This window comes from Odontesthes bonariensis, chromosome 1 (assembly GCF_027942865.1).
Source record: "Odontesthes bonariensis isolate fOdoBon6 chromosome 1, fOdoBon6.hap1, whole genome shotgun sequence".
Classification (NCBI taxonomy): Eukaryota; Metazoa; Chordata; class Actinopteri; order Atheriniformes; family Atherinopsidae; genus Odontesthes; species Odontesthes bonariensis.
The window spans coordinates 1,948,651-1,962,825 of record NC_134506.1 but is presented as its reverse complement, the minus strand read 5'-3'; positions in this window follow the sequence as shown (position 1 = coordinate 1,962,825).

Here is a 14,175-nt window from a genome sequence, read left to right as displayed (position 1 = left end):
ATTGGATAATGTATGTGGAAGTTATAAGCGACTTAATTTTTCATGGCGAGTCATAACTTTGAGGCGTCGCCACGGCCACGCCCTTTGAGGTTTGAAAAAGTTTCTCCATGACTCTTTCCCCCCATGTCTTAAGAGTAACCTGGCCAAGTTTGAAGCTTGTAGCATTAAATCTGTAGGACGAGTTCGATCAAATGCGAGATGTGGAAAAAAAGAGATGTTTCCGACCACCAGCAGGTGGCGCTATAGGTGGATGTCGTTATGATAATATGTACGCGTTCAGGCTAGGTCCAGCATTCACCGTATGAAGTTTGGGACAGATTGGATAATGTATGTGGGAGTTATAAGCGACTTAATTTGTTGTGGCGAGTGATGGCGAGTCATCGAACTTTGAGGAGTTGCCACGCCCACGCCCTTTAAGTTTTGAAAGAGTTTCCCCATGAATTTTTCCCCCCATGTCTTAAGAGTAACCTGGCCAAGTTTGAAGTCTGTAGCATTAAATCTGTAGGACAAGTTCGATCTTATGCAAGGCGTGGAATCGGTCAAAAATGGCACGAAAACGCACTTTCCATCCAAAATGGCCGCCTTCCTGTGTACGTGGGACCATGGCGGCAAGAGACTTTTTTGTGCGTCTGGGCATGGTGAATGAGTGTACCGAATTTCATTGTCCTACGCGAAACAACCCCATTGCGGGCACCATTTTTAAGCATCGTAGGGGGCGCTACAGAGCCAATGAGCAACTCCCAAAGATATAATGTTTAGATTCTTTCATGTCGTCGACTAGCACGTGGCGCTCGCAAAATTTCCTGAGTTTTCGCATACCTTTTGCAAAGAATAAGAATAATAATAATAATAATAAACCTTACAGATACAATAGGGTCCTTGCAGTTTCACTGCTCGGTCCCTAATAAACCTTACAGATACAATAGGGTCCTTGCAGTTTCACTGCTCGGTCCCTAATAAACCTTACAGATACAATAGGGTCCTTGCAGTTTCACTGCTCGGTCCCTAATAAACCTTACAGATACAATAGGGTCCTTGCAGTTCCTGCTCGGTCCCTAACTAGAAAGCTGCAAGCAGCTGTGAGCGGGACCGAGGTGTGCGTACGTTGGGATGTGCGTACGTTGGGGAATGCGCTGGACGCCTTAGCCGCGCAGCTCTGCCCACACGGACGATACCCTCTGCGTACGTACGAGCACATAATAACCCAATGCGGAGGGGTTTTTGAAAATTTCTAGGGGGCGCCACTGAGCCATTTTGCTCCGCCCACACACAATACCCTTTACATACGTACGAGGTCGTCAGGGTGGACGTGTGTACCAAGTTTCATGACTTTGCGATGATGATAAGGCTTTCATATTACAAACGCCATCACACGATTTTCACCTCTGGCCACTCCCACACCGTTCAGAGTTTGGAAAAGTTTCTCCATGAAGTTTTGCCCTCATGTCTTAAGAGTAACCTGGCCAAGTTTGAAGATTTTAGCATGAAATATGTAGGAGGAGTTTGATCAAATAAGAGGTGTGGAAAAAAATGAAGTTTCCAACCACCATTAGGTGGCGCTGTAGGTGGATATCACTTTTTTATATTTGCATGTTCAGGCTGGGTCCAGCATTCACCGTATGAAGTTTGGGACAGATTGGATAATGTATGTGGGAGTTATAAGCGACTTAATTTTTTATGGCGCGTCATAAATTTGAGGCGTCGCCACGGCCACGCCCTTTAAGTTTTGAAAAAGTTGGCCAATGATTTTTTCGGCCCATGTCCTAAGAGTAGCCTGGCCAAGTTTGAAGCGTTTAGCATTAAATATGTAGGAGGAGTTCGATCAAATGCGAGGTGTGGAAAAAAAAAGACATTTCCAACCACCAGCAGGTGGCGCTATAGGTGGATGTCACTATTTTATAGGTGCGCGTTAAGGCTGGGTCCAGCAATCACCGGTTGAACTTTGGGAAAGATTGGATTATGTATGTGGAAGTTATAAGCGACTTAATTTTTCGTGGCGAGTGATGGCGAGTCATCAAACTTTGAGGCGTCGCCACGGCCACGCCCTTTAAGTTTTGAAAAAGTTGGCCAATGAATTTTTCCCTCCATGTCTTAAGAGTAACCTGGCCAAGTTTGAAGTCTGTAGCATGAAATCTGTAGGACAAGTTCGATCTTAAGCAAGACGTGGAATCGGTCAAAAATGGCACGAAAACGCACTTTCCATCCAAAATGGCCGACTTCCTGTGGACGTGGGACCATGGCGGCATGAGACTTTTTTGTGCGTCTTGGCATGATGAATGAGTGTACCGAATTTCGTCGTCCCACGCAAAACTAATCCTATTGCGGGGACAATTTTTAACCATCGTAGGGGGCGCTACAGAGCCAATGAGCGACTACCAAAAATATAAAGTTTAGATTCTTTCATGTCGTCGACCGGCACGTGGCGCTCGCAAAATTTCCTGAGTTTTCGCATACCTTTTGCAAAGAATAAGAAAGAAAGAAAGAAAGAAAGAACTAGAAAGCTGCAAGCAGCTGTGAGCGGGACCGAGTGTGCGTACGTTGGGATGTGCGCACGTTGGGATGTGCGCACGTTTGGAATGCGCTGGACGCCGTAGTCGCGCAGCTCTACCTACACGCACGATTCCCATTGCGTACGTACGAGCTCACAATAACCCCAATGCATAGGGGTTTTTGAAAATTTCTAGGGGGCGCCACTGAGCCATTTTGCTCCGCCCACACACAATACCCTTTACATACGTACGAGGTCGTCAGGGTGGACGTGTGTACCAAGTTTCATGACTTTGCGATGATGATAAGGCTTTCATATTACAAACGCCATCACACGATTTTCACCTCTGGCCACGCCCACACCAATCAGAGTTTGGAAACGTTTCTCCATGAATTGTTGCCTCCATGTCTTAAGAGTAACCTGGCTAAGTTTGAAGCTTGTAGCATTAAATCTGTGGCAGGAGTTTGACAAAATGTGAGGTGTGGAAAAAAAAGACGTTTCTGACCACCAGCAGGTGGCGCTGTAGGTGGATATCCCTTTTTTATATGTGCACGTTCAGGCTGGGTCCAGCATTCACCGTATGAAGTTTGGGACAGATTGGATAATGTATGTGGGAGTTATAAGCGACTTAATTTTTTATGGCGCGTCATAAATTTGAGGTGTCGCCACGGCCACGCCCTTTAAGTTTTGAAAAAGTTGGCCAATAAATTTTTCCCTCCATGTCTTAAGAGTAACCTGGCCAAGTTTGAAGTCTGTAGCATGAAATCTGTAGGACAAGTTCGATCAAATGCGAGGTGTGGGAAAAAAAAGACGTTTCCGACCACCAGCAGGTGGCGCTATAGGTGGATGTCACTATTTTATATGTGAGCTTTCAGTCTGGGTCCAGCATTCACCGTATGAAGTTTGGGACAGATTGGATAATGTATGTGGGAGTTATAGGCGACTTCATTTTTCGTGGCGAGTGATGGCGAGTCATCAAACTTTGAGGCGTCGCCACGGCCACGCCCTTTAAGTTTTGAAAAAGTTGGCCAATAAATTTTTCCCTCCATGTCTTAAGAGTAACCTGGCCAAGTTTGAAGTCTGTAGCATGAAATCTGTAGGACAAGTTCGATCTTATACAAGGTGTGGAATCGGTCAAAAATGGCACGAAAACGCACTTTCCATCCAAAATGGCCGACTTCCTGTGGACGTGGGACCATGGCGGCCTGAGACCTTTTTGTGCGTCTTGGCATGATGAATGAGTGTACCGAATTTCGTCGTCCCACGCGAAACTAATCCTATAGCGGGGACAATTTTTAAGCCTCGTAGGGGGCGCTACAGAGCCAATGAGCGACTCCCAAAAATATAAAGTTTAGATTCTTTCATGTCGTCGACTGGCAGGTGGTGCTCGCAAAATTTCCTGAGTTTTCGCATACCTTTTGCAAAGAATAAGAAAGAAAGAAAGAAAGAAAGAAAGAAAGAAAGAAAGAAAGAAAGAAAGAAAGAAAGAATAACTAGAAAGCTGCAAGCAGCTGTGAGCGGGACCGAGGTGTGCGTACGTTGGGATGTGCGTACGTTGGGCATGCGCTGGACGCTGGAGCCGCGGCTCTTCCCACACGCACGATACCCGCTGTGTACTTACGAGCACAGCATAACCCCAATGCGGAGGGGTTTTTGAAAATTTCTAGGGGGCGCCACTGAGCCATTTTTCTCCGCCCACACACGATACCCTTTACATACGTACGAGGTCGTCAGGGTGGACGTGTGTACCAAGTTTCATTACCTTGAGATGATGATAAGGCTTTCAAATCACGAACGTCATCACACGATTTTCACCGCATGGCCACGCCCACACCGTTCAGAGTTTGGAAAAGTTTCTCCATGAATTGTTGCCTCCATGTCTTAAGAGTAACTTGGCTAAGTTTGAAGTTTGTAGCATTAAATCTGTGGGAGGAGTTTGATAAAATGTGAGGTATGGAAAAAAAAGACGTTTCTGACCACCAGCAGGTGGCGCTGTTAGTGGATGTCACTATTTTATCTATGCGCGTTCAGGCTGGTTCCAGATATCACCGTATGAAGTTTGGGACAGATTGGATAATGTATGTGGAAGTTATAAGCGACTTAATTTTTCATGGCTAGTCATAACTTTGAGGCGTCACCATGGCCACGCCCTTTGAGGTTTGAAAAAGTTTCTCCATGACTCTTTCCCCCCATGTCTTAAGAGTAACCTGGCCAAGTTTGAAGCTTGTAGCATTAAATCTGTAGGACGAGTTCGATCAAATGCGAGATGTGGAAAAAAAGAGATGTTTCCGACCACCAGCAGGTGGCGCTATAGGTGGATGTCGTTATGATAATATGTACGCGTTCAGGCTGGGTCCAGCATTCACCGTATGAAGTTTGGGACAGATTGGATAATGTATGTGGGAGTTATAAGCGACTTCATTTGTTGTGGCGAGTGATGGCGAGTCATCGAACTTTGAGGAGTTGCCATTTCCACGCCCTTTAAGTTTTGAAAAAGTTTCCCCATGAATCTCTCCCCCCATGTCTTAAGAGTAACCTGGCCAAGTTTCAAGTCTGTAGCATGAAATATGTGGGACAAGTTCGATCTTAAGCAAGGCGTGGAATCGGTCAAAAATGGCACGAAAACGCACTTTCCATCCAAAATGGCCGCCTTCCTGTGTACGTGGGACCATGGCGGCATGAGACTTTTTTGTGCGTCTGGGCATGGTGAATCAGTGTACCGAATTTCATTGTCCTACGCAAAACTAACCCCATTGCGGGCACCATTTTTAAGCACCGTAGGGGGCGCTACAGAGCCAATGAGCAACTCCCAAAGATATAATGTTTAGATTCTTTCATGTCGTCGACTAGCACGTGGCGCTCGCAAAATTTCCTGAGTTTTCGCATACCTTTTGCAAAGAATAAGAAAGAAAGAAGAAAGAAAGAATAATAATAATAATAAACCTTACAGATACAATAGGGTCCTTGCAGTTTCACTGCTCGGTCCCTAATAATAAACCTTACAGATACAATAGGGTCCTTGCAGTTTCACTGCTCGGTCCCTAATAAACCTTACAGATACAATAGGGTCCTTGCAGTTTCACTGCTCGGTCCCTAATAACTAGAAAGCTGCAAGCAGCTGTGAGCGGGACCGAGTGTGCGTACGTTGGGATGTGCGCACGTTGGGATGTGCGCACGTTGGGCATGCGCTGGACGCCGTAGTCGCGCAGCTCTACCCACACGCACGATTCCCATTGCGTACGTACGAGCACACAATAACCACAATGCATAGGGGTTTTTGAAAATTTCTAGGGGGCGCCACTGAGCCATTTTGTTCCGCCCACACACAATACCCTTTACATACGTACGAGGTTGTCAGGGTGGACGTGAGTACCAAGTTTCATGACTTTGCGATGATGATAAGGCTTTCATATTGCAAACGCCATCACACGATTTTCACCTCTGGCCACGCCCACACCGTTCAGAGTTTGGAAAAGTTTCTCCATGAAGTTTTGCCCTCATGTCTTAAGAGTAACCTGGCCAAGTTTGAAGATTTTAGCATGAAATATGTAGGAGGAGTTTGATCAAATAAGAGGTGTGGAAAAAAATGAAGTTTCCGACCACCATTAGGTGGCGCTGTAGGTGGATATCACTTTTTTATATGTGCACGTTCAGGCTGGGTCCAGCATTCACCGTATGAAGTTTGGGACAGATTGGATAATGTATGCGGGAGTTATAAGCGACTTAATTTTTTATGGCGCGTCATAAATTTGAGGCGTCGCCACGGCCACGCCCTTTAAGTTTTGAAAAAGTTGGCCAATGATTTTTTCGGCCCATGTCTTAAGAGTAGCCTGGCCAAGTTTGAATCGTTTAGCATTAAATATGTAGGAGGAGTTTGATCAAATGCGAGGTGTGGAAAAAAAAAAGACATTTCCAACCACCAGCAGGTGGCGCTATAGGTGGATGTCACTATTTTATAGGTGCGCGTTCAGGCTGGGTCCAGCAATCACAGTTTGAACTTTGGGAAAGATTGGATTATGTATGTGGAAGTTATAAGCGACTTCATTTTTTGTGGCGAGTGATGGCGAGTCATCAAACTTTGAGGCGTTGCCACAGCCACGCCCTTTAAGTTTTGAAAAAGTTGGCCAATGAATTTTTCCCCCCATGTCTTAAGACTAACCTGGCCAAGTTTCATGTCTGTAGCATTAAATCTGTAGGACAAGTTCGATCTTATGCAAGGCGTGGAATCGGTCAAAAATGGCACGAAAACGCACTTTCCATCCAAAATGGCCGACTTCCTGTGGACGTGGCACATTGGCGGCCTGAGACTTTTTTGTGCGTCTTGGCATGATGAATGAGTGTACCAAATTTCGTCGTCCTCCGCAAAACTAACCCCATTGCGGGCACCATTTTTAACCATCATAGGGGGCGCTACAGAGTCAATGAGCGACTCCCAAAAATATAAAGTTTAGATTCTTTCATGTCGTCGACTGGCAGGTGGCGCTCGCAAAATTTCAAGAGTTTTCGCATACCTTTTGCAAAGAATAAGAATAACTAGAAAGCTGCAAGCAGCTGTGAGCGGGACCGAGGTGTGCGTACGTTGGGATGTACGCATGTTGGGGCATGCGCTGGACGCTTGAGCTGCAGCTCTGCCCACACGCACGATACCCTCTGCATACTTACAAGCGCATAAAAACCCAAATGCGGAGGGGTTTTTGAAAATTTCTAGGGGGCGCCACTGAGCCATTTTGCTCCGCCCACACACGATACCCTTTACATACGTACGAGGTCATCAGGGTGGACGTGTGTGCCAAGTTTCATGACCTTGCGATCATGATAAGGCTTTCAAATCACAAACGCCATCACACGATTTTCACCGCCTGGCCACGCCCACACCATTCTGAGTTTGGAAAAGTTTCTCCATGAATTTTTCCCCCCATGTCTTAAGAGTAACCTGGCCAAGTTTGAAGCCTGTAGCATTAAATCTGTAGGAGGAGTTTGAGGTGTGGAAAAAAAAGACGTTTCCAACCCCCAGCAGGTGGCGCTGTAGGTGTTTATTACTGTTTTATATGTGCGCATTCAGGCTGGGTCCAGCATTCACCGTATGAAGTTTGGGACAGATTGGATAATGAGTGTGGAAATTATAAGCGACTTAATTCTTCATGGCGAGTCATAACTTTGAGGCGTCGCCACGGCCACGCCCTTTGAGGTTTGAAAAAGTTTCTCCATGACTCTTTCCCCCCATGTCTTAAGAGTAATCTGGTCAAGTTTGAAGCTTGTAGCATTAAATCTGTAGGACGAGTTCGATCAAATGCGAGATGTGGAAAAAAAGAGATGTTTCCAACCCCCAGCAGGTGGCGCTATAGGTGGATGTCGTTATGATAATATGTACGCGTTCAGGCTGGGTCCAGCAATCACCGTATGAAGTTTGGGACAGATTGGATAATGTATGTGGGAGTTATAAGCGACTTCATTTTTTGTGGCGAGTGATGGTGAGTCATCGAACTTTGAGGAGTTGCCACGCCCACGCCCTTTAAGTTTTGAAAAAGTTTCTCCATGAATTTCCCCCCCATGTCTTAAGAGTAACCTGGCCAAGTTTGAAGTCTGTAGCATTAAATCTGTAGGACAAGTTCGATCTTAAGCAAGGCGTGGAATCGGTCAAAAATGGCACGAAAACGCACTTTCCATTCAAAATGGCCGCCATGCTGTAGGCGTGGGACCATGGCGGCAAGAGACTTTTTTGTGCGTCTGGGCATGATGAATGAGTGTACCGAATTTCATTGTCCTACGCGACACTAACCCAATTGCGGGCACCATTTTTAAGCATTGTAGGGGGCGCTACAGAGTCAATGAGCAACTCCCAAAAATATAAAGTTTAGATTCTTTCATGTCGTCGACTGGCAGGTGGCGCTCGCAAAATTTCCTGAGTTTTCGCATACCTTTTGCAAAGAATAAGAATAACGAAGGAGAAGGAGAAAAATAATAAACCTTACAGATACAATAGGGTCCTTGCAGTTTCACTGCTCGGTCCCTAAACATAATAAACCTTACAGATACAATAGGGTCCTTGCAGTTTCACTGCTCGGTCCCTAATAAAAGTAGCAAGCCAAGGTGAACTCTATTTCAGCTAGTGGAAGGCCAGGGAAAAGAGATGTGTTTTCAGTCCGGATTTGAACTGGCCCAAAGACTGAGAGGACCTGACAGACAACGGGAGGCTGTTCCACAGTCTGGGTGCTGCCACAGAGAAGGCTCTATCACCTCTGGTGTTTAGCTTGGATTTGGGAACAGCCAACAGGAGCTGGTCAGCTGACCTGATTTTCTCTCCGGAGTCAGTGTACCATCTCCCATATGGCCTCCTTTTCCTGCACTGTAGAAATTGTACCCACTCAGCTGCTTAAAGAAGTATCCCCTGCAGTCAGTCCTGTTATCTCAAATATTTTTATATGTTTCTGTCCTCTGGTTCTTTTCCAGACATTTTAAATATGTTGCCAATCTGGACGCCTTATCTTTAAGTAACTACAAACCGATCTCCAAACTGACATTCAGTGGAAAGTCGTCTCTGCACAGTTGATGTCATTTGTGAGATGACAGTGTTTTTAACAGCTTCCAGTCTGGTTTCAGAACACTTCATAGTACAGAGACAGCTCTTGTTCAGGTGACCGATGACTTCCTGCTGAGTGCAGATAGAGGAGACGGTTCCAAACTAACTAACAGTCTTGAATCGTGGATAGCCAAAAATGTCCTCAACTGCAGGGGTGGAAAGTAACGAATTACATTTACTCACGTTACTGTAATTGAGTACTTTTTATGAGTAATTTGTAATTTTCTGAGTAGTTTTTGAAATGTGTAATTTTTACTTTTACTCGAGTACATTTTGACCCAAGTACTTTTACTTCGCTACATTTGAAACCCGTCACGTTACTGAGTAAAACAAATATTTATGGTGAAAAATTAAATGCGGGCGGAAATTTGAACAGCTGTCCCGGAACTGAAAGTCAATAGCTGGGTTTCACTTGACGTCACTTCTGTATTTTCTAAGCGCGTGAACCTAAGTGGTGGGCAACTGGAGCTGGGTCCCATTGAAAGCCTTGTGTTTTGTCTGCCACTTTTTTGCCCAAAATACCTCAGTTTTGTGCCGTTTTTGGATGTTGCAATCGGTCTAACCGAGAGAAGGGAAAGGGTTACTATCGAGTACCTAAGGTAATCGCCCATAGAGGTGAGAAATGGAAAAAAACTCACAGAACAACACCGTAAAAAGTGGATAGCTAACCTACGTTTACAGACTGGAGGAGCTGAATCTGCAAATGCTCGTGTCTGCGGTGACCACTTCGTCAAAGGTATGTGCGAAATCTAACTGTTTTGTAGTAGTGCAGTAAAGTATTATGTTGTTAAATGCCAATCAACAGTAATGTAATACGGGCTACGTTTGGGCTTTGTTTTGAAGGCTGCCCCAGCGCGTTGTTGGCTACTGAGTCAGTGGACTGGGCTCCGACGTCAGTATTTGGATATTTGGATCTCGGCATTTTATCAAAACATAAACATTTTTTATTGTTATTCCACAATGAAGTCCCGCAGGTCAGAGGGTTCTGGGGAATTGGAGGGTACCTTGCCTGTGTGTCGGAGAGCATGGACCTGCTGAACTCCTTCCCAAACATTAAAGCCTGGTTTATAGTCGGTAACGCAAGACGCAACGCAAGCCCTTGCGCAATTGCAAGCCCCCCCTTGCTTGCTTGCGTGTGTCACCTCAATTTTCTAAACTTCACGCAAGACGCAAGCGCAAGCCACTGGCTGTGGTTGAAACCGCCTACTACTTGATCGATCTGACAGTATGCAGAGCGTTTACACACAGTGCACTTCACTCCTGCCCGAGCCGAAATCAGCCGGCCTGAAAAGCTGATTTCGCTTAAGCTATAAACTCTGTAAATATATAACTTTAGCAACATTTGAAACATTTTCAGGCGAGAAAGTATTCGTTTAGACCCCCAAGGTGTTGAAAATCTGACAAAATACCGTCTATTTACAAGAAGAAGAAGAAGCATGAATCCAGTCGAAGAGATCTATGGAAGAGAGACATGCCGAAGAGGTCCTGGCGGTGAATTTCCTTTCATCGTAGTAGGCTTGTCATTGAGAAAAGCCGCTACTCCACCTACTGTCCTGGCGGTGAATCGCCACGCAGCACACGCAACCGCCGGCAAAGCAAAATGAAGCATAAACGTCTCGAGCCATTAACATACACGCAAGATGCAAGCGCAAGGGCAGTTAAAAGAAGTATAACTCAGCCTTAAGAGGCTGTCTCTGAAACTCAACACAGGCCTTCCAGCCTCAGCTGCCTGTGAGACGCTTTTTAGTTCAGCCGGGTTGCTCTTCACAGCAAAGAGAGCAAGATTACAGCAAAAAACTTCGAAAATCAGCTGCTGCTGAAATTGAACAAGAGCTTTTCCGGTCTAAAGTTGTAGATTATTGGCAGATTTGTGGGATCCTGTGGGCACTGTATTTTGTATAGTGGGATCCTGTGAGCATTTTGTTTTATTTTGACATGTGGGATCCTGTAGCATTTTATTGTGAATAGTGGGATCCTGTGGGCACTTAATTTTGTGTGCATTTAGTTTTTTTAATACTTTGATTGTAGTTTAAATTTCTTTATTCTTATCATAGTGTTGTCCATTGGACAATAGGACTGAAAATTGTTTGCACTTTATTCAATTCAATTCAATTCAAAAATACTTTATTTATCCCAGAGGGAAATTAAATGTTGATGTAACTCAATTAAATCAAGGAGTTATTTTTAGATGCCGATGGCTGTGGGCAGGAAATTCTGTAGCGGTCCGTTTTGCATCCAAACTGAAGAAGCCTTTGACTGAAGAGACTCTGTTTTCCGATAACAGTCTCATGGAGAGGATGTTCAGGGTTGTCCATAATTATGGTACAAGTTGTGACTGTCCTTGTGACGAAGTATGTTCCTGAGCCCAGTTGAACATTTGCAAGTGTGGATGTGCACTTTAATACACCTCGAAATAGATTAAAACAACTTGTACTGAATTTGATTCATAACTCATCCTTTTTTGCATTAAGAAACTGAAAGTAATTAAGTAACTTTTACTCAAATTACATTTTAAATGAAGTAATTTTGTACTTTTACTCAAGTAAATTTTGAGATGGGTAATTTTACTTTTACTCTGAGTAGAATTTAGGCAAAGTAAAGATACTTTTACTTAATTACAATTTTTCAGTACTCTTTCCACCTCTGCTCAACTGCAGTGATGGGAAGTCAGAAATGTGAGAACCAAACAGAATAACCACTGTCACGATCATGCTTGGCTGTACTGTTGTTTTGGTTTCTGAGTCTTAGGTGGGCTGGGAAGGCTTCCTGGCAACCCTGGGTGGAGTCTGGTTTGCTTCTGCTATCACACATGCTTTCCATCGGCCCTCATCAGGACGTCCTTATAGGAGCTGCAGGAGCAACCAGTCTTCGCCAGATTGTCTCACTTCCCAAGTGGTAATTCGGCTCACTCTTATGTTCAGTTGCGAGTTTATCCCCAGCGCTTACCTTGCCTTTTGTCTCCTGCAGTATTGCTGCTCGTCTCCCTCGTCCATTCTCCGTGTTCTGGATTCCTCGTACCTGTATCATCATCCTTGTCTGGATTCCATTCGTCTGCCTGCTCCCTGTAACGCTTCTGGATTACACGTAAGGACAGAACTCCCACACTGGACAATTCACCAGCCGGATTAATCACCCCAACCATCTCACTCCTCCCACAGAGTTGCACACCCTTCTGGTTTCAGCTCTCAACCCTCCACTTGCGCTCCTGTCAATAAATACCTACATCATCTTTACCCCTCTTGTACAGTGTCTGCATCAGTGTCTGTGTTCTTGACGGCAAGTCCGTGACATTTCAGTACTATAATTATTATTATTTCTGTCCTGTTGGTTTTAATCTTGGCCATCTAAATTGAATTTCTCTGGTGCTTTTGGTACAGTTTAGCCTTTAGTGTTCGGTAAGAAGCTGCAGAAAATCTGAGCTGAGTACAAGGTCAATCAGTTTGTGGCATGGTGAGGGAACACAAACAACACAAAAGAGATGATTGTGGATTTTAGGAGGACCTGGGGCCCGTTGCACAAAACTAAGATAAGGGATTAAGCCGGGATATGTTGGCTATCCTGGATCAACTTATCCGTGATCCGGTTGCACAAAAGTAGGATAAGGGAAGTGGGATATGTTCAGACGTAAGTTACCATGGAGATTTATTCTGTGAAGCTAGCCTGCTCCAGACCAGGCTATGTTCCAGGATCTATTTAATCTCATTCCTTATCTCAGTCAGCGGTCGCCACAAAGGGAAACCAATATTTATTCCACTGCCTAGAACATATTGTTAAAACATTTAACTTTACCCACTATCATTATTGAAACATTTGTGATCATTAATTACAATCATTTTAGATAACTGATGATTTTAGATGAATCATTAGATAATTTAGTTTCCCACAGACTACACATAAAGTACATCACCATATAAATATAAATACACATTAGAGAGTACCATGATGTTCCTTTATTGAACAAGGATGAATCAAAGCAAGTAAACCATCAGCTCCTTTCAAAACTGAAGTCACACAGTGCTCTACAAGACAAAAAGCACAGAATCAAAGCATGCAGTTTGAGACAAACTGTTTGTAAAAATGGCCTATACAAATAAAATTGGCTTGCCTATACAGCACAAAAACCTAACAAAAATTCCTCTGCCATTGCAGGCCCAACTTAAATCAACATGCATATTAATTAAAATAATTTAACACATATCGTCTCTGATATACAGCTAGCGGACTCTTTTTTTAAACACTTGGCCGTAATCTTTTACCTTATTATAGCGACATAACTCCGCTGCTCTTCTATAATAAAGTAAAATATTACGGCCAAGTGTTTAAAAAAGACATAAATGACAACGTACCTTTTGACTTTCTTCTCTTTCATTAATATGGTAGATCTCCCATACTCGATCCCCTATCCCACAGGTCGAGACCCCCTAGTGGCCTGGCGAACTTCCGTTGGGTTTTGAAGTTTGCAGCGCATTTTTTTCTTGCATGTGTTTTGATGTTTGCAGCGTTTCTCTCTTGTATGTGTTTTGGGGTTTGCAGCGCGTGTGCTCCGGTCGTTTTTGTGATTGCCGCATTTTTCTCTTGCAGCGCTTTATTGTTGGATTTGTTTCGCCGTTTGCACGTGTCGGCCACCGTAGTTTTGGCCCAGTCATGTTAAATCTACACACACAAAAACACACGCACACAAACAATGAAACAGTGGAGGAGCATGGAGTTACATTTAGATAGTTTCACTCACATGCAGTCAATTTCAACTTATTCATAATCAAAGTAGGCTACAAAAATCTTTTCAAATATGTTAATTAACATTTGATTTGGATTGTAGCCTAATTGTGATAGTTTCAGTGGAGTGGTGAGTGTGTATTTGTGCACTATTTACGCATTCAGGCGGTCAGCAATGGTTTGCCACGCTTGCTCCCTTTGTTTTTTGACTGTGGCAGTATTTCCTTTTCGTTTTATTTTCTCCTTCACCTCTTCATAGGTTTCCATTAATAATTCTTGCTCCGCTGGGGAGAAATACGCCGCCCTTGTTGCCATGGTGAATCAGTGAATCTATGATCGATCGTGGGTTTCACCTGGCTTAATGAATCCGTGTCTGCTCATCCTGGCTTGG